Source organism: Hemibagrus wyckioides, linkage group LG06 (assembly GCF_019097595.1).
Source record: "Hemibagrus wyckioides isolate EC202008001 linkage group LG06, SWU_Hwy_1.0, whole genome shotgun sequence".
Lineage (NCBI taxonomy): Eukaryota > Metazoa > Chordata > Actinopteri > Siluriformes > Bagridae > Hemibagrus > Hemibagrus wyckioides.
Genome location: NC_080715.1, coordinates 5,251,591 through 5,275,475, shown reverse-complemented (window position 1 = coordinate 5,275,475; position 23,885 = coordinate 5,251,591). Strand labels below are relative to the sequence as shown.

At 37.3% G+C, this 23,885-nt stretch overlaps 1 non-coding gene across 1 annotated transcript; it reads right to left on the bottom strand.

The window, feature by feature from the left end:
* Positions 1-9,329: 9,329 nt before the first annotated feature.
* trnar-ucg (transfer RNA arginine (anticodon UCG)) lies at positions 9,330-9,402 on the bottom strand. The gene has a single exon. It is a non-coding gene; the product is annotated as a tRNA-Arg (tRNA).
* Between the last annotated feature and the right edge of the window lie 14,483 nt (positions 9,403-23,885).

The window sequence follows — 23,885 nt, the reverse complement described above, 5'->3', positions numbered from 1 at the left end:
ATGCGGTTGTTGAATCCTCTATTCTGATTGGTCAGACAGTGTTTAACAGCAGCTCTGATAAAAGTTCTGCTTCAACTGATGAGTGTAATTGACAAGTTCATTTGACAAGATTAATCCACTTATTCAAATATGTTATTGTTTCTATAGTAACAGTTCATACGCAGGAAACACATTAAACCTAATAACAATAATCAACAGATTTAAAAAAAAGATATAGTGAGTTTTCTGTGTGGAGAGGTTAATGCTTTACAGCATTTTTTATTATAACTTCAAAAAAGAGAGAGAGAAATCAGGTGAAGAGATATTTACTCTCTATAGCTGTCTTAATTTATACATAAAAACAGGAACTAACTTGTCACATGGACGTTCCACATCATTAAACCTAACTATTCATCAATAAAAGTATTACATTCTTCTGTAATAAGAAAAAATATAATTATTGGCAAATTGCCGTGTATAAGAGGATTGAAATAATTATAGACAAGCACTTACCGGAAAATAAGCTGCTCTGCTTCGTCACACCATGCCATGCTTGTTTATTTTCCTATAACAGCATGGCCCCAAGTGTTTTATTCCTTCAAAAGAAAATGAAGTTTGTTAAAAAGACTTTATGGTTGTACTGGCTGTACCGTAATTTAACTCCCAGCTGCGAGATCACTGTACAGATTACTGCTGCAACAATTAAGTTTCTTAACCCTATTAAACTATTGCCACACAAACATTAGCATTTAGATTATTATCAGCGATCGTGTCCCATACGGAGTACTCAGCTGCTACAGGCGAGCAGGCCAACGATAATCCGCAATTGCGCATTACATAGACAGGCTGTTTATGCCTCTGAATGCATTAACAGTGTGCTAATGATTTCATTAGCATCAGTAAAATAGGGCTTCTTGTTATTCAGGCATTTGCGCATGGAAATTATAATGAATCTGTAATGGATACGATGGTTATTACACACTCAAGTTGCAAAAGTGTAGTTTAAGTAGAGCTGGAGATCGATTTCAGATGAAAAATGCACAATTTTACAGCCAGGTTTATAGAAAAAAAGGACAAATCCTGATATTCACTCATTATCGGATGGCTGATTAAATGGAAATGGAAATATACACTATATTGTTTTGGAAAACACCCCTCCAAATCATTGAACTCAGGTGTTGTTTTTCAGGGGTTGGTCTCGGTCCCTTAGTTCCAGTGAAAGGAACTCTTAATGATTCAGCTTCATACCAAGACATTTTGGACAATTTCATGCTCCCAACTTTGTGAGAACAGTTTGGGGATGACCCCTTCCTGTTCCAACATGACTGCACACCAGTGACCAAAGCAAGGTCCAAGACATGGATGAGTGAGTTTGGTGTGGAGGAACTTGACTGGCCTGCACAGAGTCCTGACCTCAACCCCATAGAAGACCTTTGGGATGAATTAGAGTGGAGACTGTGAGCCAGACCTTCTCTTAAATTCCCATAAACACACTCCTAAACCTTGTGGAAAGCCTTCCAAGAAGAGATGAAGCTGTTATATACAAATTTATTTGCTGGCAAACTAATTTATAAATAAATTACAAAAAAAATTCTTCTGAGGTGGGTGTGGCCTCTTCCAGGATAACTCCACCCAATCCGGAGATCACAATGTTTCACTGAATTGAGGGAGAAAAATGCTGTAAATCATATATTGACATCACACTCATCACATCACAAGCCAATTTTGGGAGATTTTGGAGCGCCCCAACATCTTGACAAACACAAACTAAAAACGATGATAAAGCTCTGAAAGATAACAATATCTGCTCAGAGTGGCATAATGTCAGGCCTGAACTTTTTTTTCTCAATGATGTGAAAGCATGACGAGAGTCGCTAGGGTCAAAAGCAGTCAATTTTTATTCAATCAGGGTTGTTTATGGTGCAAATATGCAAACAAGAAGAAAGTTGCTGCAGGGTTTAGAAATGTACAGTGTGAAACGTTAGATTATGAAGAGCCAGCATTCACCTGGAGTTTACCTGGAATTCACTAGGACCCAGGGAAAATCTTTCACGTGTGAAATGTGCTAGATTGTGACATCACAACAAACTGCATACAGTCTGTAAAGCAGCACATACTGATTTCTAAAAGGCTTTACTCAGTCTGACAGTCATAGGTTATGTGATGAGTTTATTAACTAACAAACTACATCGATAACTAGGAAATTGTAAACTAAAATATACAACACACGAAAACATCAAAGGATTAAAAAAAGAAAAAAAAATGACTGCAGCCTATTAACACTGTCAGTACACTACAGTGAGGTCTCTGGGTTCAAAGCTAACTGTGTGCTGCTGCTGAGAAATAATAGCCTGCCTCTGTAAATTGCACATTCCTGCAAATATTCACACGATATACGGAATAAAAGGCAGTTCCTCATGCTCCTGCCTGACGAACGAGCTCAAATTGGGCTCTTATGTGTCAGAATTCACAGGACGGAAAATCACCAGGATTCAATTGACATCAGTTTAACTCGCTGAGGACTGGCAGAGAGAGAGAGAGAGATGGAGAGAGAGAGAGTGAGAGAGCGAGAGAGAGAGCGAGAGAGAGAGTAAGAGCAGTCTAAAATCAGTGTTCCTCATTTAGCATACAGCTTGTCAGGCTGCAGTCTGAGTGACAGCTTAATTTCATGAATTTAAATGTCGTAGTTATGGGTCGCTTCGCATTCATTCTCTCCATCGAGAAAAGTAAAAAGTACATCACTTCAAATAGCGTGTCCTGAAACCACTGTCACAAAAGTCACTAATTCTCTATTCAGGTGAGGCATGTTCAGCTGCTCTGAAAAAACACTGGTTAAGGAACGCTTAATCATCTCTTTTTTAGATCTTTAATATCACCTTGTAAATGGAGAAACAAATCTTCTTCCTTTCCTTACAAAACTACTCCCCATTTCACCAGTGATCAGAGAAACACTGAAGCTCTCTAGCTTTCAATGCTGTTGTATCTGCCTTGCTGTTCTGGATGACCCTGTTGCTTTGATTCAACAGTCATTTACTGTAGCTAAGAGAACTTAAAGGGCTTAGCTACAAGTTATGGTACAGTACATGTAGCTTTCCAACCCCAAAGTGAGAACTACGACTGCCTACGGCCAAACAACTCTGAGAATGTTTGATCTCATTGTGTGGGTTAAGGTGATGGACTGTTGATCAGAAGGTTGTGAGTTTGAATCCACGTCAACCACTGCTGGGCCCCTGAGCCAGGCCCTTAACCCTCAATTGCACAGTTGCAAAAAAATGAGATAAAAGTAAGACGCACTGGATAAGGGCATCCGCCAAATGCAAGAAATGGAAATTAAATTCTCCTTCTGATTTCAGAAGCAAAACAGAGATGGTCCTGGTTAGTACTTGGATGGGAGACTGGCTGGGAATATCATTTAAGCTTATTCAGGGCTTAAGTGGTTAGAGGTCTGGAAGATTGGGGTTAAAGCCCCAGAACTGCCCTCGAGCAAGACCCACAAACCTAACAATGCCCCCCCCCCACACACACACACACCCAAAAGGCATCTGCATCATGGCTGACCCTGAACTCTGACCCCAACCCTCCAAAGATGTGATATGCAAAGAAAGAATTTCACTGTGCAGTAATGTATATGTGTAAATAAAGGCTACTTAACTTGACATGGAATCCATGAAGGACAGATCCATCAGTGCTGGACAAGTCAGCAAGAAAACATTTGTGTACATTTGGCAGACACCCTTATCCAGCAACTAACAATTTATACAACTGAGCAATTGAGGGTTAAGAGCCTTGAGTAGGTGACCACTAGTGGTAGATTGGTAGTCCTGGGATTTGAACTCTGAACCTTTCAATCAGAAGACCAACACCTTAACCACTTCCCCTGTACATGGACCTGCAGAGTGAAGATGTTTACACTTGAAGTACAGGCTCAGGAAGACTGAAGCATTTGAAAAGGAAAAATGTTTATTTCTGTGAGTATAGAAAGTGACACCTAGTAATTTCAGCTCCATTTAAGGGTAAGAAATTGACATTGTATCACTTGACATGACTCTTTGACTGGTTTCTCTTTTTTGTCTTGTGCTTGGTTTGCATTTTGATAATTTGATAAGTCTGTAATTTACATCTTGTGTATGATTTCTTTCCTCGTGTCCTATAATGTATGCCATAAGCTGCAGAGAGCAGTCACAGTGTAAGAATTTTATTATATGGTATAACACAGGTTTCTGTACATATGAAAATAAACTCTTGAATCTTGAATCTTGATGTTGATACCAAAAAAAAAAGAATTAACCTTACCTGGACCTGTAACATTTTTACCAGATGGACAAAAGAATGGAATTTCCTCCTGTTTTTGTTGTGTCCATGTTGATGATTGAACGTCTTTGTCATGTTCCACTCCACATTGGTGGTTAATATGATGCTCATATGAAAGTAGACACTCATATGAAAGTAGACTTTAAGAATTTTTAGTGTTTCAGAAGTGTTTCTGTTTTTACCTAGCCTAGTAGGGGCAATATAGAAAAGTTTGTTACGTTAGTTTATTCTTCACACAAATGTTTCTGTCTTCAAGGTGAATGTTGATATCAAACCCATTTCTGCTATCTGAGATGCCCCAAGTGCTTGTTTGTAACCTGCTAAAATTTGCTAAACTAAAATTCTATGTAAGTGTAGCAGATGTATCAATGTAATAGTTTCATATTTCACCAACAATCCATATTTTATGCAATTTGCATTATTTTTCATGTACATATTTGTTCCAGTGTATTTTTGGTGGGGTTATTTTGTTAATTATTTTATTATTTATTTATATTTTTATATTTTATATTATCTACACCTGTAGACTCACTCCACTCTCATCTTGTTAAAACATGCTGGGTTTGTACGTGTATTTGTTGTAGAGTACAGCTCATTAGAGTAATGCTAGGTTGTCGTTATCATGCTCGAATTCTGGAGCACGCGAGCGGTTTCCCATGTAGTTCATTGTCGTTTTTCTGTTCAAAAGCTGCTGTACTAATTTTATTTTAATTTGCACAGGTACATGAGCTGTATCATTCTTCTTTTGTTTGTATTCGTTTTGCATTAATGATTTGACCATTTATATTATGCATTTATAAGCGTGTAATTTGTGTTAAGAGACTCGTCCACCTCCAAAGGCCGGACACCAAAACACAAGAGGAGTAATGTAATATACACAGTCCAGTGTAGTGAGGAGTGTTCAGAACTCTACATTGGAGAGACTAAACAACTGCATAGGAGGATGTACCAACACAGAGGAAGTAACACCTCAGGACCAGAATCAGCTGTATACCTGCACCTGAAGGACAAAGGACACACATTTGAGGTACACATCTTGGGTAAAGAAGACAGTTGGTTTAAGAGAGGAGTGAAGGAGGCCATCTATGTCCAGGTGGAAAATCCTTCTCTCAGCAGAGGTGGAGGTCTTAGGCACAACCCATCTCCCATTTTTCATGCTGCTCTTTCATCCACCTCCAAGAAGATCAAGACCTCTTCACACATCCACTAGGAAAGCCACACCTAAGCCACTCTCACATTCTCTGATTGTTACTCTTACTACTTCACTACACTCTCTCCTTACTCTCCCTCTCTGAGGTCATTACATTCTACAGATTAATGGAATCCTGCCAACTTCCCTCAGACTGAAGAAGCTGCTCAGATGAGTAGTGAAACATTTAGATCTAACTAGAAAGAAGTCCAGTTGACATGAACTCAACTTCCAGATAACGGTAAAGAACTAATTCATTTTACTTCAAGCTGCCACTGCTGGGCCCCTGTGCAGGGCTCTTAAACTTCAATTGCCCAGCTGTATTAAAAAAAAAGTAAGTTGCTCTGGCTAAGGGTGTCTGCCAAATGACATAAATGTAAAGAATAGTTTTTATGGTTAAATTACAAATTATGTTTAAATCGAGTCAATATGGAATTGTAACTGTATAATAATTATATTGTGATTTGTTTCATTGAAGGAATATATTCTAACATCATTTTATACAACTGAGAAATTGAGGGTTAAGGGTCTTGCTCGGTGGATCTGGGATTCAAACTCACAACCTTCCGATATGTCGTCCAATGTCTTAACCACTAAGCGACCACAACTAAGTTCATTTTATTTTGCACAGCCTTGCTGAGGAAAAATACATTTCCTTTTCTGGTTGGTAAAACTGCAGTGGTCCTCACTTCATTCACATTATTAAGGGGCAGTTGTGGTTCACATGGTTAAGTGTCTGGGTTATTGGGGTTCGAGCTGCCACTGTTGGGCAATTTAGCAAGGCATTAAACCTCTCTGCTCCAGGGGGCTGTATCTGGACTCTGACCCAACTTCCTCAGCTGGAATATGTGAAGAAAAGACTTCCACTGAGCTGTAATATATGTGTGGTGATAAAGACCTCTTCTTCTACATTCTACAAACACAGCACAAGCATCAAGTTATGACCTCCTACATACGGTTATCCAACAGAGGGAATAACACGTCTAAAACACACTGAAAGCCAACAGAGTCCTGACTCATTTTATATCAGACTCACAGTCAGAACATCATTCATTTGTTTACACTGATTAAAAACATCCCATAAGTCCATTTCTATTCCACTGAGCAGAATAGAACACCAGTGTACTGATATATCTTTAAAAAAATGGCTTCATAATCCTTTTAAACATCATCCTTGGTTTGTTGGTAGCCACATGCTCTTGACTGTCAGAACTCACAGGCTCACAGACGCCTCCACTCCTCGTTTGGACCTGATACGATTCATCTTCAGAGCTTCGGATTTAAATAAGGGTCCATTTTATTTATTTCTTTTACTTGTACAGTAGCAGAGAGGACAAGCCATCTGCTTAACCCCTGATCCTGTAAAACAGCCTCATTTCCTACTGAGTTACATGACTAAGAAAAGCAATTATAGAAACTAACGACTTTCATGAGGCAGCGACTCAAATCAATAAGGATTCACGTCCGAGTTTAAATGTGTTGCAGGTTCTTTGCAAAGGTGGATGTATTCTTGGAGCAGGCCTTGTTTATAAGCAGTGTCTAAACAGCAGCCATGATTTATAGAGTTATAGAAATTCTATTTATAGATGATGATTTCAGGGTTTATTAATAATCTGTGACTTTGAGTCAGTGAGCAGGTGAGCTAATTTCTTTTTATACCAATGCACTGCTGAATTCTCAGGTCTGATTGGTCACAAAGTGTTTATTTCAATAACTGCAGATCTGACAGCGGCACCAACTGTAACGTAAACTGATTATATGTTATAGTTTCTATATTAACCTCACTTTCACAGGGACGTGACCAGTGGATGGGTCACAAAATATCAAGAACTAAGAAAAAAAAATGTCTAATCACTTACATGTTAAAGTTTTCTGTGAGAAGATGTTTAACATTTATGGAATTAGTCTTCATTGCCAAAGCACAGGAAAGGACGATTTAATATACAGTTTCTTTCTTTCTTTCTTTCTTTCTTTCTTTCTTTCTTTCTTTCTTTCTTTCTTTGTTAACTTTAACTAAAAAAAATACTGGTGAAGGAATGACTGATTATATCTCACAGTTTCACAGATGTTCCACAGCATTAAAAAATAAATAAATAAGTAAATAAATAAATAAATAAATAATGATAAAATAATTCTTGGTTGATGGATGAAACACTTCAAGATGTGCTTTAACAGGAAAATAATCAACTTATGAGGAACCTGAAAGTAAAATATCCTGACAACTTAAACTCAGGAACTCACTAACCCTGGAGACTCCTTCAAAAAAAAAAAGTACCATTATGTTATTTTTTAAAATATCAACGACTGGACCTGTTCTTTAAGTCTGTTTAAATGAAGAACCAAAGAAGTTGTTGCCATAGTAACAAGACCGTATTAAACCAAGCTCGTTAATATAAACCTGTGATCTGTCTTGCAGTCTGAATTACTTTCAGATACGCAGTTGTGGTTTAATTATTGATTATATTTGATATATTAGCTGTTTATCTGTTGAGGTTGAACATCCATGCAGGACGCTTTGGTAAATAATCTTAATGTCTTCTATTCAAATCGCAATTACGCCTATCATAATCATCATGGCGTGCTGTAGATAATTGTGATCAGCGAGGAGCAATGAGCTTAAAGCATGTCTGAGGGATTTTTTTTCTCTCTAAATGATGCGAGTCGGTTTATTTTTCCCGTCTATCCCTGCTCTGTGCTGTTAGACTGAATGAAAGCTGTCAGTGTTTATTTACAGGTTCGTGATTCCTCTCTCCTTCTCCCCATCTCACTGTTTAAAATGTCATTTGTGTCAGTATTGCATATAGCCTAGAGAGCGAGGAGAGACAAAAGCATCACGTTACACACTAATCATTTAGTTCGGAACAATAACATAGTGGAGACTGACCTCATTTTAACAAGCCTGTCGATAGCACGGCTCTGAGGTGGCAGTGTGCCTGCTTCTGAGATTGAGGTTCATCGAATAAGCAATATTTTATCTGAGATTTTATTACTTAGGAATAACATCAGCCAAGCTGCACTGTTTATTCTAATCAAATATGGAATTATGTGAATATAATGATTAATCAGGGCTAGACCAGAGCAGGAATGTCACAGATTGCCGGCAGATGCAGGATAAATGCAGTAAGAGTTTATTTTGAGTCTAGTACAGCCAAATCAATCTTAATACTAAGGCAGGGTCATGATCCACAATCAAGCAAAAGTTCAGGAGTTGTTCAAACCGCTGGAACTCAAGAGCAAACTACACTGTAGAAAATCCAATTCGGCAAATACAAAGGGGTTCAAAAAAAAAGTTCAATGACAATGGCAACGTGTATTTGGAACAGAAACAACAGAAAGACACACAACAGAAAGAGTCAACCCATGATGCCAATGTTGCTTTCTGTATGCAATCGAAAGCTACTTGATGTATTGGGTTTTTTTTGAAGACTGAATTTTTTCGTAGCGCCTCTGTTTTGGTTTAGCTAATTCCGTTTCGAAAATATTCAGATTCTTTGGGCAGAAAAAAAACGTTTTTATTTGTGCTGCTCTACAAGGTGCAAGAATGGCAGTTGAGGCAGAAGATGTATTTAAGAACATAAAAATATTCTGCTAATGTGATTTGAAGTGATTGGCAAAATAAGCTTGTACCCATTTTGAACACTTACATAGACAATACCAAGCAAATTTTGTCGTCATGCTAACTTTTATTTGTGATAACTGAGAAATTGAAATGTTCAGTTCTGTGTTAATGTTACTTTGTTTAAAACACATTTATTTTTAAAAGAAAAAGCCTTTATTATTGCCATCCATATGTTACAGCAGGGAACAGTAGTGGTTTTAGAACTAAATGGCAGTTTCTAAAGAACTAGGACGACCCAGATGGGACTCGAACCCACAATCCTCAGCTCCGAAGGCTGATGCCTTATCCATTAGGCTACTGGGCCTGTGAGTATGCAGTTATTAGTTAAGATTGCTAAACTTAAACTGTAACTAAATCATTTGCGTTTCTATTGAAAAGTTCAATTAAAAAATTTGCATGCAGAATCTTGACTTATTTTTTATATTGAGGTCACTACTGTCTTGACACGGGGTGCCAAGAGGACCCAAGTGCAGCAGGGAATTAACCAAGCCATATATGACAACCACAGACTTGTTTTTACAGTGTTAAGATCAAACCCAGATAAGCAACACACAATGAATGGACTTGGTAGCGTCAGGTATGAACACAGTGGACAATTCATTCACGCTGTGTGAGGTGACTGTGTTCAGGTATGTGGGATTGAGAGTCCTTATCATCATAATTATCATTACAGTTACATCACATTCAAATTTACTGTAATGATGATAATGGGATGGGTGGGGTGGGGTCATGGTATGGCAAGCACCATTGGGCCCTTGAGCAAGGCCCCCAACCTCCCCCTGCTTTAAGGGTGCTGCATCATGGCTGACCTTGTCCTTTGACCCCAAAACTCCAAGAATAGGATATGTAAAGAAAGAATTGCACTGTGCAGTAATGTATATGTGACAAATAAAGGCTACTTATTAAATTGGCTTTAATTTAAAAAAAAAATTGAAATCAGCTTCTGAGACGAGTAAATATCCCATTTTCTGAGCATGCCAATATAAAAAGAGAATATGTATATATACTTACATTATTTTTTTGATGATAAATGAACCCTTTCATGCCCAAATTGTTTTAAAACATTTCTACCATAAATAAAATTTGCCAGTTATATTACTTAAATCTGTGAATTATCTTAACATTCATTTATTTATTTATTTATTTATTTATTTATTTATTTATTTATTTATTTATTTATTTTCAAATAAATGTCACATAATAAAAAGAACATGGATTGCACAAGAGTATAAACATTATGAATAAAAGAGAATAAACTATATTGGATATTTAAATGACCAATATATATATATATTTGTGCCTAAAAATGTTAACACGTATTATAGACTTATAAAACATATACATAATTTTTTAATTTTCATGACATTGCGTGCGTGATTTAGTGGCCTGACTGAAAAAAAAAAAAAAAAAAAAAAAAAAAAAATATATATATATATATATATATATATAGATATAGATATAGATATATCTTAAAGAATGCAAACAAACAAACAAACAAATAAATAAATAAATAAATAAATTCATTAAAATTACTCTATAAAATGCTACATTATATAGAGAATATTTTAATATATAACATTATATATTAAAATATAATAAAGAAGTAAAATATTTATTTTTAATATAAATTACATTTATTTTACAGGGATTTATATTACATTTCCAACCCCAGTGCAAGCTGAAGAAAGGTCATTGCATTCATATGACTTGGCTACAATACATTTCATTTCCAATTACAGCAATGGAAATGACAATGATAAGAAATTTTCACACCACAGTTTTTCCAAAGGAAACTAGGCCAATACATTTTCCATGCATGCCCATAATGTTACAGGTAAGCTGTTTGCAATATATATGGAGATTTGGGGCGTTTATTTATGCAAATATGTGTGTGCCATTCACAAGCTGAGCAATAAAGACTATGTTGGATTTATCAGCGTCCAATTCCTCAGCACATGTGATCATTTTTTACTGTTTACGAGCGCTTTTTACATACACAATTAAAACTCATTCTTTTGATAAATGAGACCCCACGAGAAGACACGTGAATAATTCAGGTCCTGAACCACTGCGAGAATTCACACTGTGACCTCACGTCTGCTTTGTGTGAGCAGATCAGCTGCTGTTAGAGCCGACGCTAATTGCTAAATCAGAGCAGGATCTCTGTCCTGCTGCAGAGGTGATAATTAGGACAGGGAGTTTAGAGATGAAGCTGTGTCAAGGTCATGAAATAAAGAAAAGGAAGCTGTTATAAATAACAATGAGACAGTGAGAAGTTCTACCTGTCTTCTCACATTTCTACCTGTCTTTCCGCTATGGAATCTCCGCATATGAATTTAATTCATTCTGGAGGTGAGTTCTTATAGTGAAAATTTGGTATTGAAACAAATTTTCCCATAAGAAATGTAAATGCAGATAATCCGTTCCAGCCACCCAAAAATATGACCAATATTCCCAAGACAAAGTGTATGTAAACTGTATGGCTGCTTACAAAGCACTGACCCAAGCCAAGCATTCCATGTCAAGGGTCCTCACAGGAAGTCATGCCACCAAGTCTGGGCTAAAAATAGAACAAAGCACCCACGCCACCAATCTGTCAACAAAAAAATGCCCGAAAAATCATCTAGCTTTTAAACACATGCCAAAGGCAACGTTGATATTGTGGGTTGACTCTTTCCATACAGCTTTCAGTGACTGAACAAAATTTCGTAAAATTCATAAACTCGCTTTGGTTGGCTTTACACTGACGAAAACAAGTTTTGAACGGCTCCCAGATGTAGATGCAACTTAGCTGCCATTCTCTTCTTTTGTATATCGAAAAATGCTTCATATGCCAAATTTCTTGCAAAATTTCTATTCTTGAGGCAAAAACTCAATGCTGAGGTTCCACTGTGTTTTTAATTGCTGCTACACCTTCAGGCATTAATCATGACTGAGAAACCCAGTGATCTGTGAGTATTTTCATCTCTGAGGGTCCTATGTAGAAGCAAACAATGCGATGATAAAATAATACAGCTTTACGAAACAGATGAATCCCTTTTTATCGCTTATGTTATAGAAGCTATAAAGAGCGACAAATGCATTCTGTCTCCAGTCATAATTCTTTTTGTTTACATTGACATTTATTGCCTTCACATTCATTTTTGTCTTCTCCAAACCTGGAAGGTGATCATGATATCATGAAAAAAAAGAAATATATGAATTTGAATGAGTGAAGCTGTGTTCGGATTTTTTTTAGCATCTATAATTGACAGACATACATTGGGTTAGAAAATAAATTGCAGCAGAGTGGATTTTTTTTTTTTGCATATCCCACCTTAGGAAGTTTGGGGCCAGGGCACAGGGGCAGCTATGAGACACTATTCCTGGAGAAGAGAAGGTTAAGGGCCTTGCTCAAGGGCCCAACACTGGCAGCTTGGCAATGCTGAGAGTTGAATGCCAAATTTTTAATCAACAACCTAAAGCCTTAACCACTTGCATGATCACTGCCACATCTTTATATTAACCTTTATAACTTTTAAAATATTATAACTTTTTGAGAACATGGGCAAATTGTTATTCTTGTAATTTGGATATATAAAAATAAGTAAATAAATAAAAATAAAATTGATAATTAACTAAAAACATCAAATCCTCTTACTGAAAACACTAATCTTGTTTTCTTTTGTTCACCAGATCTGATATTTAGATGAAGTTCTGAGAAAAACTTCAAATAATGTGTGTTTTATCTCCACTGGGGCATCACTGTTGAAAATAAAGCCAGCCGCGGGCAAATCGCACTCTGGATGAACCATGCACTATTAAACGCTGTGAGGTGGCAAAAATAAATGCAACAACAGTTTGCGTTGTGTTTATGTATTTTTTTTTAATATTTAAATCGAAAAGAAAGTGATTTCTGCCCAGTATGGCTTGAGGGAACACAGCCATGGTCTTGCTGATGTGAACTCCAGTCTAGCCCGAGGCTGAAAATCTGCTTCATCAGGAGACAGCAGGAAATGAAAGCAGCTTTCACTCCACCCTCTGAGTGAACAAGTCTCAGAAGAAAAAAAACTCCATCTGTGAGCGTGAGTCATGTAACAGCGCGATAGTCTGAAGTACAGTGACGTTTCAGGTGGGAGGACGAGAATGAAAAAGGGGTCAAAGATCATCCAGGACCTGTCAGCTCTAATTGGGTGTCTCAGATTCTCAGACACAGACCGTAGCCTTTAAATGACACAAGCTCATCAACTCTGCTCAATGTTCAGCCTGTAGCTCTTACAGAGGATCAGCAGTCCCTTAAATAATGTCTCTGGAGCTTGAGTATAGCTATGAACACATATATATAGACTTCAGCTTCAGCAAAATACTTTTAGAAGACATTCATTAGAATCAGTCCTGACTTTAAAAAACAATATTCTTTAGCAGCAACAGCACTTTGATATCCTTGGATTTGCCCAATGGTGATGAGAATTAATAATAAGGCCGTGATGTTTCAGTTCATCTAGATTTCTTCCATGAACAGATTTCTTCAGATCATGCCATAGCATCTTAATTGGGTTAAGGTCTGGGCTCTGACTCGTCTTTATTTTAAATAATTCTGTTCATCCAGACAGACTTCTGATGTCTTCAGAGGATATCGAAGACACTTTGGTATGTTGTAGATGTTGTTATATAGAACAGCAGTTCTATATAAATAAGCCATTCTCCAAATATAACACACTCAATATAACTGCAGAATACTGATTCATACTGACTCTATTAGTCAAACTACTTTCCTCATAGTAAGATAATACTACGGGAAAAAGGCTTTAGTTGTTGCTGAAGAGAGTTGGATTTGAGATCTTAGAACACACCTTTGGTGGCAGACCACCCAGTTTTCAGGTGAGCAAAAGTATAGGAACAAATAGACATAAAGTTATATAAAATGAATAAGATTTTATCTACTGTATAGTTGCATATGTAGGGGCAGTGGTGGCTTAAGTGGTTAAGGCTCTGGGTCGTTGACCGGAAGATCAGGGGTTCAAGTTGCCACTGTTGGGCTCTTGAGCAAGGCCCTTAACCCTCTCTGCTCCAGGGGCGCTGTATCATGGCTGACCCTGCTCTCTGACCCCAACCTCCAAGGCTGAGATATGCAAAGAAAGAATTTCACAGTGCTGTAATGTATATGTGACAACTAAAGGCTATTTCTATTTCATATCTCATGCTTGCAAAAACTGCATCAAAACAGACACCCCATGACACTGACCAACCTGTTTAATATTAAACTTTTATGAAGCTTTTCCAGACTTATAGCTCAGATTCTTTCAGCTGTGTTTGTTTTATTCTAGGTCTTTCTCCCTTCAGTCTCCAGTTTGTAACGCATCGCAGTTTAAGGGGTGAAGGAGACTCGGAAGCTGGTGATCCGAAGTAGCCTCAGGATAGCCAGTTCAGCAAAGGAAGCCGAAAACACGGGTGCATAGGGATATCTACTTGGTACTTTTATATCTGCAAAATCCACACGAAGAAAAGCAAGTGTGTTATTTTATTCGCTGAGGCATACATGACTAGAAGATGAAGCATGACAATAATTTTCTTACACCACTCGTTATGGAGGAAAGTTCAGAAAAGTGGAACAGTCAGGTAATTAGTTCCAGCAACACATAATGCTCTTTTTCTTTTGTACACAAAATAAATTCTAATTTATTATAACAAAAAGTAGTGCCACCTTGTGGTGTCATTTGGCCTGATTTTATATCCACGTTCCTAAGCTTTTGTCTGTTATACGTTCAGGATGTAAAATGCTGCTCAGTTAGGTTAAGGTCACCTTTCCCTCCTAATAAAGTCTTTTGCTGTGTTATACCTTGCTGCAGGATGAAGGTCCTCCCAGTTAGATGTAAATTGGCCTTCTGAATTCATGTCTGGCATTTAGCAGACACCATTATCCAGAGCAATTTGCATTTTTTACAACTGAGCAATTAAGGGCAGTTAAGGGCCTTGCTTAGGCCCGGAAGTGGCAGCTTGGTTGACCTGGGATTTGAACTGACAACCTTCCGATCAGTAGTCCAAGCCTTGACACTTCCACTGCAACTGTTTCACAGGTGAGCTTGAATGTTCTAGATCATGAGCCGATCCTTTCTTTCTCCACACTTTGACCCTTCCATCAAGTTAATCCTGCAAGCTTTTCTGTCTTTGTACTTTATTGTGAATACCAGTCTATATTTTGAAGTCTTTTACAAATGCTGGATTGTGATACCTTCATCTCTGGCCTGTGGAGATTGTTGGTGATGTCACTGACATTTTTCAGTTTTTCTTCATAGCTCTCACCATATATCTGGCTTGCTAATTTCCTTGGACTCGGCCAACAGCATGTATTCTTTTTTTTGGACATTCTGAATAATTATTATAATTATTAACTCTTAGAGGGCACATCTGGGCATCAAGAAACATATTTGTTATATATTTGATATTTTTGATAATTTGTGTGGATTTAAAATATTCTAAGCTGTTTAACAGATCTAGATGTAAATATCAGTAAATGAAAGTTGAAATCTAGATCCATCAAATCATATTTGTCTTTTGATCTCAAACCCAAATGGCTTAGCTGTTCCTATACTTTTGGAGAGGAATGTGTAAACCCTATAGCAGGTCCTGGGTCTTGTCTTGGTTGCCATACAGCTCTAGAGACAGATGACCATGGGGCATCCCTACATTCGTTTTCTTCCCAAGATCTCATTTGATTAGGATGCAGCAAGAACCTTGTCAGTTTGTTAACTTTGTCAAGCAGAGTGCTCCATCATTTTATCCAAATTGACAACCTTAAAATGTATGTGTTTACAAATCTACTGTTTACAGCTAGTTCTCTGCTCCAGTTCTAAAGTTATTTTGGTCATTTACTACTTTAACCAGAGCTGTAGCAATACTAAGGAAAGGCCTGAATTCTGAATGAAATCGTTTATCTACATGATTTCTTTGTAAGCATAAGCTCAGCGCTAATCTTTTCTCAAATCTTAGGCAGTCTCCAACTCTGAGTTCTCTGAGTGGACACATCACAGGGTGGCCCAGGGTCTTGTCAATTACCTGGCATTGGCTAATCATTTGCAAAGACTAGACAAACTAATAAACAATAAAAGACTCTTCAGGCTTGGATGATAAGGAGCAAATCTTGGTTTTATTGCAGTCAGATAATCCTTCAGAAGATACCTTCAGCAATAGGTCACAAAAAGACATCATGCATCAGGCACAGGGCAGTTGAGTGCAAAAGTCCAGTGTAAATCCCCTCTATTTATCTCTTCTTTTAATTTGCATAACCCTCAATTTCCTTGCAATTTCCCATTATTTCCAGGTTGACCCCTAGACTCTTCCTATCCTAATTTCCATGCCTTTTCACAATTCCCTATATTTCCAGATTATGCCTAACACGCCCCTCCTGTGGTCTAACTTCCTGTGTTTGGAATTCCCTTTATTTTCTGATTAACTGAAAAAAGCAAGTTTGCAATTGGCCAGTAATGTTTTTTTCATGTTTTAGTTTTTTTTTTTTTTTTTCAGTGCATGAATGCCTGTCCTCACTGCATGAATGCGAATGAATAAAAGCAGTGCTAATGAGTTACAAATTAGTGGGTATGCTCCCAGCTCCATTCATGTGCCTGCAGGTCGTCTTTTTCTAAACTTGGCCACTAAATTATAACCCCCATCTCTAAAGTTGGCCTGAAATTTATAAATGTGCTGCTAATGTGATGCATATTTACTTTCTCTCATAAATCTCCCCATCCATCAGCCCTCAGGCTGAAAGTCCAAATCACACTGTTCTTCCGACAGCATAAAGAATGTTCACCCATCTAGAGCGTTCAATAAACCTCATACATAATTAAAATGAGACAGTGTCACATTTTCCCAGTCTTAACACATAGCATAGCATGGTGAGTGCTCTTTATGCTTTTACCTTATTCTGCATCTCTGTTATAGTAATTGGTTCTAAACCAGTGTCCATCCCAGTTTTGCCATTTGTTTGTTATCCCTGAACTATCAGAGAGCCACTTTAGAGTTCTTAAGGAAAACCCCAAAACAAACTTATCAAAATAAAGGTTTTGATTGGGGTAAAAAAAAAAAAAGGATCAGTGCATATATTTACATACAACTATTCATATTATTATTACTACATATGGATTTTTTTATATACACTTAGTTCACAGAGTTCATGTGTTTTTGTATTTGTACTTCAAGCTTACACTTACAGATGAGCTCAATCTTTCCAAGCCATTATTAATGAAATTAAACAAAAGCACCTGCCTGCTCTCTTTTTCTTTTTTTTACTCAAACCTATTTAATGATAAGATCTACATCCATCTCCTCCTCTGCTCCTCCCCCTTGACCTTTTTTGCTCTCCCTCTTTCACAAGGTTATCGAAGTTCACATAATAAAATGCTTCACTCTCCTTCAATGACACTGGAGAAACTCCCCTCGGTGCTCCACACATCTCTCTATGATGCTGTGCTGCAGTCTTCTGAAATAAAATGACCTGAGCTGTTATCATTTCTAGTCAGCCTGAGTAGCATTGAGCCATCGTTGTGATTTACAGTCTGGCTTTTTTTTTCTAATCACAACAGTGGAACATATCTATATATCTTTATGGCCCAATTCTACTCCTGTCTCTCTAGCAGTCTGAGATTTGATGCTGTCTAAGACACCGGCTCTAAAGCTGTATTTTTATAGCTTTAACCTGAGCTGCTCATCTGCTTCATCTGCTCTTCATTGTGCATTAAAATCTCAGTAAAAAAAAATCTTGACAGGAGCAGGCGTAGTAAAATGAAATGTATTTTTCCAGCAGCTCTCGTATTTACTCATGTTGACTCTTGAGATTTGCATCAGCAAGTCATAAAGCAGGAATAAGTTTTTCGATTCACTGTCAGGAAGTTCACATGTGTAAATCGAATCAATAACAGGGCAGAATATCATTGATGGGTTTAGTTGTTCTTGGTCTTCAGCCAAAGTTTCCTTCAATATCTAATACACCCACACACATACATCGGGATTGGAACGTATTGCACACTTTATTGACAGGATATCTGACACAATTTATTGCATTATAGATTTTAGTTTAAATAAAGCAAATTGACTGTTTTTGATGGTGATGATCTATACACAGTAATTACTCAAGGACATTCAGGGTCCAATAGTCCTTCTCCAGCATGCTTTGGATCATTATCATGTCAAAATCTGAATGTTCACTTTGGTCCAAGGCTGTGTACACTTTTTCAAGGACCTCTCTATATTTGGCTCCATTCATCCTTCCATTAGTTCTGACCAGTAGCCCCATCTGTGCCACTAGTTTTCACCAAACATGCACTTAGAGCTCAGTTCAAAAAATGAAATCTTTGACACATCAGACCAGAGCAACCATTTCCTCATACTTATTTTAAGTACATGGCAATATTCCTGTTACTCAGTCAGCTTCCATCTAGCTACTCTACCATAAATGTCTAACCGATGGAGTATTTCCAAGATGGCTGTCCTTCAAGGAGGTTCTGGTTGGCATGGTTTTTTGTTACCGGATGCAGTCCTGCAGACAGAAGAACATTAGTGAGGAAGAAGTACTATACTGTAGCTCCATTAACCACAAAATTGCTAAGCTGAAAAGCATCTGAGAGAACACAATCCATCAAAACTGGACACAAATAGGCTACAAAAGCAGACAAAAGACCATATCCCGTTTCATTCCTGGCAAAACAGTTACACCTTCTGATGGAGGGATAATCAAAGACACATTAGTTTTTACATATTAGCATATATCTTAAGGAGCAAAGACAACAGACTTCTGTTTGGAAGGTCATAAATTCAATCCCAGCACCAACACAGAAAGAGATGAATGTAATGTGGGCTACATTAAATAAATAAATAAATAAATAAATAAATGAAATCAGAGATCAAAGATCAAATAATGTCTTAAATAAAAATAAATAAATAAATAAATAAATAGCTATTAACAGCATGTTTTGTGAGAAAACATAGAACATCTTACATATTTTCAGATAACTGTAAATTTTCCACATTGATCACAATACTGAAAAATGCCCCATCATTGACTATATAGTTAGTCAGATTTAAGAAAAAAAGCTTGATGTTTACATAAAAATGTATATTATTATTATTAATAATAATAAACATGGTTCTAATGATAAGATTAAATGTTGTAGGGTGAGCGTGATGTCATAGTATTAAGCTAAACCAGTTACAGTGAGAAACCTCAGCAGGACGCCGGTGCTGATGGGAAGCAGAGTATAACTACAGTGTTACATAAAGCTGAGTAACTCATGTATTATAGAACAGTGCAGTGGTGATATGACTGTGAAAGACCAGTGTTGTGGGTTTGATTCTCAGCTCAGGTATGATGGCAGTGTTTGATTTTATTCAGGGATTTGAAAATATCATCATCAAATTATATTGTATGTACGATAATTATTAACTGTGTTAATGTTACTCAATTCAGCCACGTGGAACTGATGAACGAATGTGAACTTTCATTTCCATGCCTTTAATTTAAAATACTTTTTTGTGCATCTTTGTAGCACACCATTTACCTAATCTCCATCCATCCATCCTTCCATCCATCCATCCATCCATCCAATATCTATCCACCCATCTGGCTATCTATCCATTTATCTAATCTTCATCCATCCATCCAATCTCTATCCACCCATTCCTCCATCCATCCATCCATCCAATCTCTATCCATCCCTTCATCCATCCCTTCATCCATCCATCCCTCCATCCAACCACCCACCCACCCATCCAATCTCTATCCATCCATCCCTCCATCCATCCATCCATCTGCCCATCCATCCATTTATCTAATCTCCATCCATCCATCCATCCATTCATCCATCCAATATCTATCCACCCATCTGCCTATCTATCCATTTATCTAATCTCCATCCATCCATCCAATCTCTATCCACCCACCCATCCATTCCTCCATCCATCCATCCATCCATACATCTATCTATCCATCTATCCATCCAACCAATCTCCATCCATCCATCCATCCATCCACCCATCCACCCATCTGCCTATCTATCTATTTATCTAATCTTCTTCCAACCATCCATCCATCCATCCATCCACACTGTATATGAATACAGTCATATTTACTGAACAGTTTTGAATCACTGATACTGATAGAAAGTGATACAAAGGCTACAAGATCCAATATGTGAGTCTCAAGAAGAAATGTTATCCAGTATTTATTTAAATATTTCAATCAGGGCCCAAAACATATAACAAATATAATAAAGAAAAGAAAAGAAGCACAAAATATGTAGACATTTCTATTTTCCTGTTTGTCCATTCGACATGCTTTAGTGCCAACACTGTACATGTACCAAGACGTACATCTCATAAGTTCATGTCTGATCTTCTAACAAGCATTAAGCTCTCATCATGACTGTGCTGAAATGACATCTGCATTAATACTCATGAGCAGTGGATATTTTCACCCCATTTCCTCTCTCTCTCTCTCTCTCTCTCTCTCTCTCTCATGCAATCCACTGAGAGGAAACTAAACCCAGAGCTGTGAATTCCCTGCCACATTGATTTGGTTCCTATTGTCTCTGATTTATGAACTATTATGAATCTGAGATCCAATCAAAACTCAGCCTTGGGTCACCTAAATCAAACTGACAGTCTCGTTATTGGACACGGGTTGGTGAGGGGGGTGGAGGTGAGGTAGGACTGGGACTGTCTTATTACTGTGAAGCGAGCTGAGGACAATACTTCTCTGTATAATATGAACACCAGGGCAAGGTACTTACATCTCATAATCAATCTCCGACCTTTCAAGTCTAATATTTAAACAGTGTTCTATAAATCAACCATTTTTTAATCATTCTTTGGGAAAATATGATCATGACTTCAGGTTTATATTAGTGCATACATAAGTATGAATATTTCTAATTAAATTTGTGATGATTTGCTAATTTCTCTTCTTTTTTTTCAGCAACCACCTTGGAGCTTATTGTTTATCAGCAGAGACGTGGAATAAATAAAAATTTGGATTCTGGCCATTTCTTCTACTTCAGTGAAAGCTGGCAAAGACCATACACAAGTGTGTTACTAATCTCTCTCTCTCTCTTTCTCTCTCTCTCTCAGTTAGCATTAAAGACAATTTCTTTTAACATATGTCTAAAAAAGAAATAAAGAATGACTGAATGAACTAATGAGTGAACGAATGAAGGAATAAACTCATTCATTCAAATAAATTACATATGCTCTACTTTCCCCCCTCTTGTGTTGGCATACTGTAACGTCTTCAGACACAGTTCCACCTTCAGGCTACCGGAGGCTCCATCACCAGAATTCACACATTTCCTGGATACCTAGCCACTTCTGGGTTAAGCCTGTTTAAGCTATGCTAACACTATACAGATTGTGAAGTATTATAGCATTTATCCTGTGTACCAAGCTGTGTTCCTTGTTTTCCTAGCCACTGTTTATGACCTAGCTTTTGTATCTCATTCTGTCTGTGGATTTTGTTATAAACATCAAGGCAATAAAGTGCATTTTAACATTGATGAATGAATGAATGAAGAATATATAACCCGTACTACCAGTTATGAGAGAGTACATTACAGAACATCTGGATTTATTAAACTGCGACTAAATTAACTCACCCATACAACTCTGACATTCTTAATCTGTTTTACTGCCTAATTCTATCATCAATTGTCAGAAAGAACTTTCACAACCTGCTGAAATTTACAGCTTTTGGCAGAGAACAAATTCCTGTGTACTTTTAACGATTTCTGGATGAACCCCACGTGCCATTTTATACCCAGTTCTTTATGTGTTTGTCTGTTAATGACACAAGTGTTTAATAATTGCCCAGGACAGAGGTGATCAGACGATTATAAACACAGCTTTTCAGGGCAAATGAGCCAATTTGGTCAACATAACCATAAATCTCAGTCTTGTTTAGTTGACCCAGTATTAACTGATATATAAAACACATCTATCTATCCATCCAACCAATCTCTATCCATCCATCTGCCAATCCATCCACTTATCTAAACTTCATCCATCCAACCATCCATCCATCCATCCTTCCAACCAACCAATCTCTATCCATCTATCTGCCCATCCATCATTTATCTAATTTCTTTTATCCATCAATTTATCAATCAATTAATCCAGGTCATCTTCTGTTGGTCTATCTGTCCATGCATCCATCCATCCATCCACATGGGTATACACATGGGTATACACATGGATATTCAGTGGATGGATAGATGGAGGGATAGACATTTGATGCATGTATAGACATTATGGATTACAATAGACATTCATCTGTCCATCCATCCATCCATCCATCCTTCTAACCAACCGATCTCTATCCATCAATCTGCTCATCCATCATTTATCTAATCACTTTTATCCATCCACCCATCTATCCATCCATCCATTCATCCATCCATCCATGCTTCCAACCAACCAATCTCTATCAATCAATACACACATCCATCATTTATCTAATCTCTTTCCATTCATCCACCCACCGATCTATCCATCCATCCATCCATCTATCCATGCTCCCAACAACCAATCTCTATCCATCAATTCATCCATCCATCATTTATCTAATTTCTTTCCATCCATCCACCCACCAACCCACTCATCCATCCATCCATCCATCCATCCATCCATCCATCCATCTTTTCTTCCTTTCTTCCCACCCAAACTTATCCATCCAATCTCCATACACCTGTGGCATTATCTGGTGTCTCATCAAGGAGAAATAAACATTTATCAGTTGAGATGAAAGGAATTCTGAAGGGTGTATGAAAAGCCATGTGCTTCCTAATTATCACCAAAGCAGAAATTGTCCCACGGGATATCATTTAGGTTTTTAAACCCTAACTTACCTCTCCCTTTTAGATTTTTATTGTACAGCAGCTGTTAGAGAAAGATAGCAAAATTGCCTGTAATTAAAGATACCTTGGAGGAATATCTTTTATACATTAACAGCCAGAGTCACAGTGTCATCTATGGTTTATTGCAACACTAGAGTTTGTGAATCTCTGACAAAAAGGCTGTTTGTCACAAATTTAAATCCAGATTCTCTTTGAATGGAAAATGTTTCTAACTGGAGTTGCCCAGAGACCATATTTATTCCTTATTATTCTTATTATTATAACTTGTTTCTGATACTCTGATATTTTTGATTCTGATACTGGAACGAATTATAAATCCAATCAATTAATCCAGGTCATCTTCTATTGGTCTATCTGTCCATGCATCCATCCATCCACATGGGTATACAAAGGGATATTCAGTGGATAGATAGATAGATAGATAGATAGATAGATAGATAGATAGATAGATAGATAGATAGATAGATAGATAGATAGATAGATAGATAGATAGATAGATAGATGGAGGGATAGATATTTGATGTATGTACAGACATTATGGATTGCCATAGACATTCATTTGTCCATCCATCTATCTATCTATCTATCTATCTATCTATCTATCTATCTATCTATCTATCTATCTATCTATCTATCTATCTATCTGTCTGTCTATCTATCTATCCATCCATCCATCCATACATCCATACATCCAAATACCTGTTCATCCATCTATTAAATATCTATCTATATATCTATTAATCCCTCCATCCATCAATTAAGCACTTATCCATCCATCCATCCCTCCATCAATCCCTCCCTCCCTCCCTCCCTCCCTCCATCCATCCATCCATCATCTATCCATCTATCAATCCATCCATTTATCAAGTATCTGCCCACATGGATATTCGGTGAAAGGATAGATGGATGG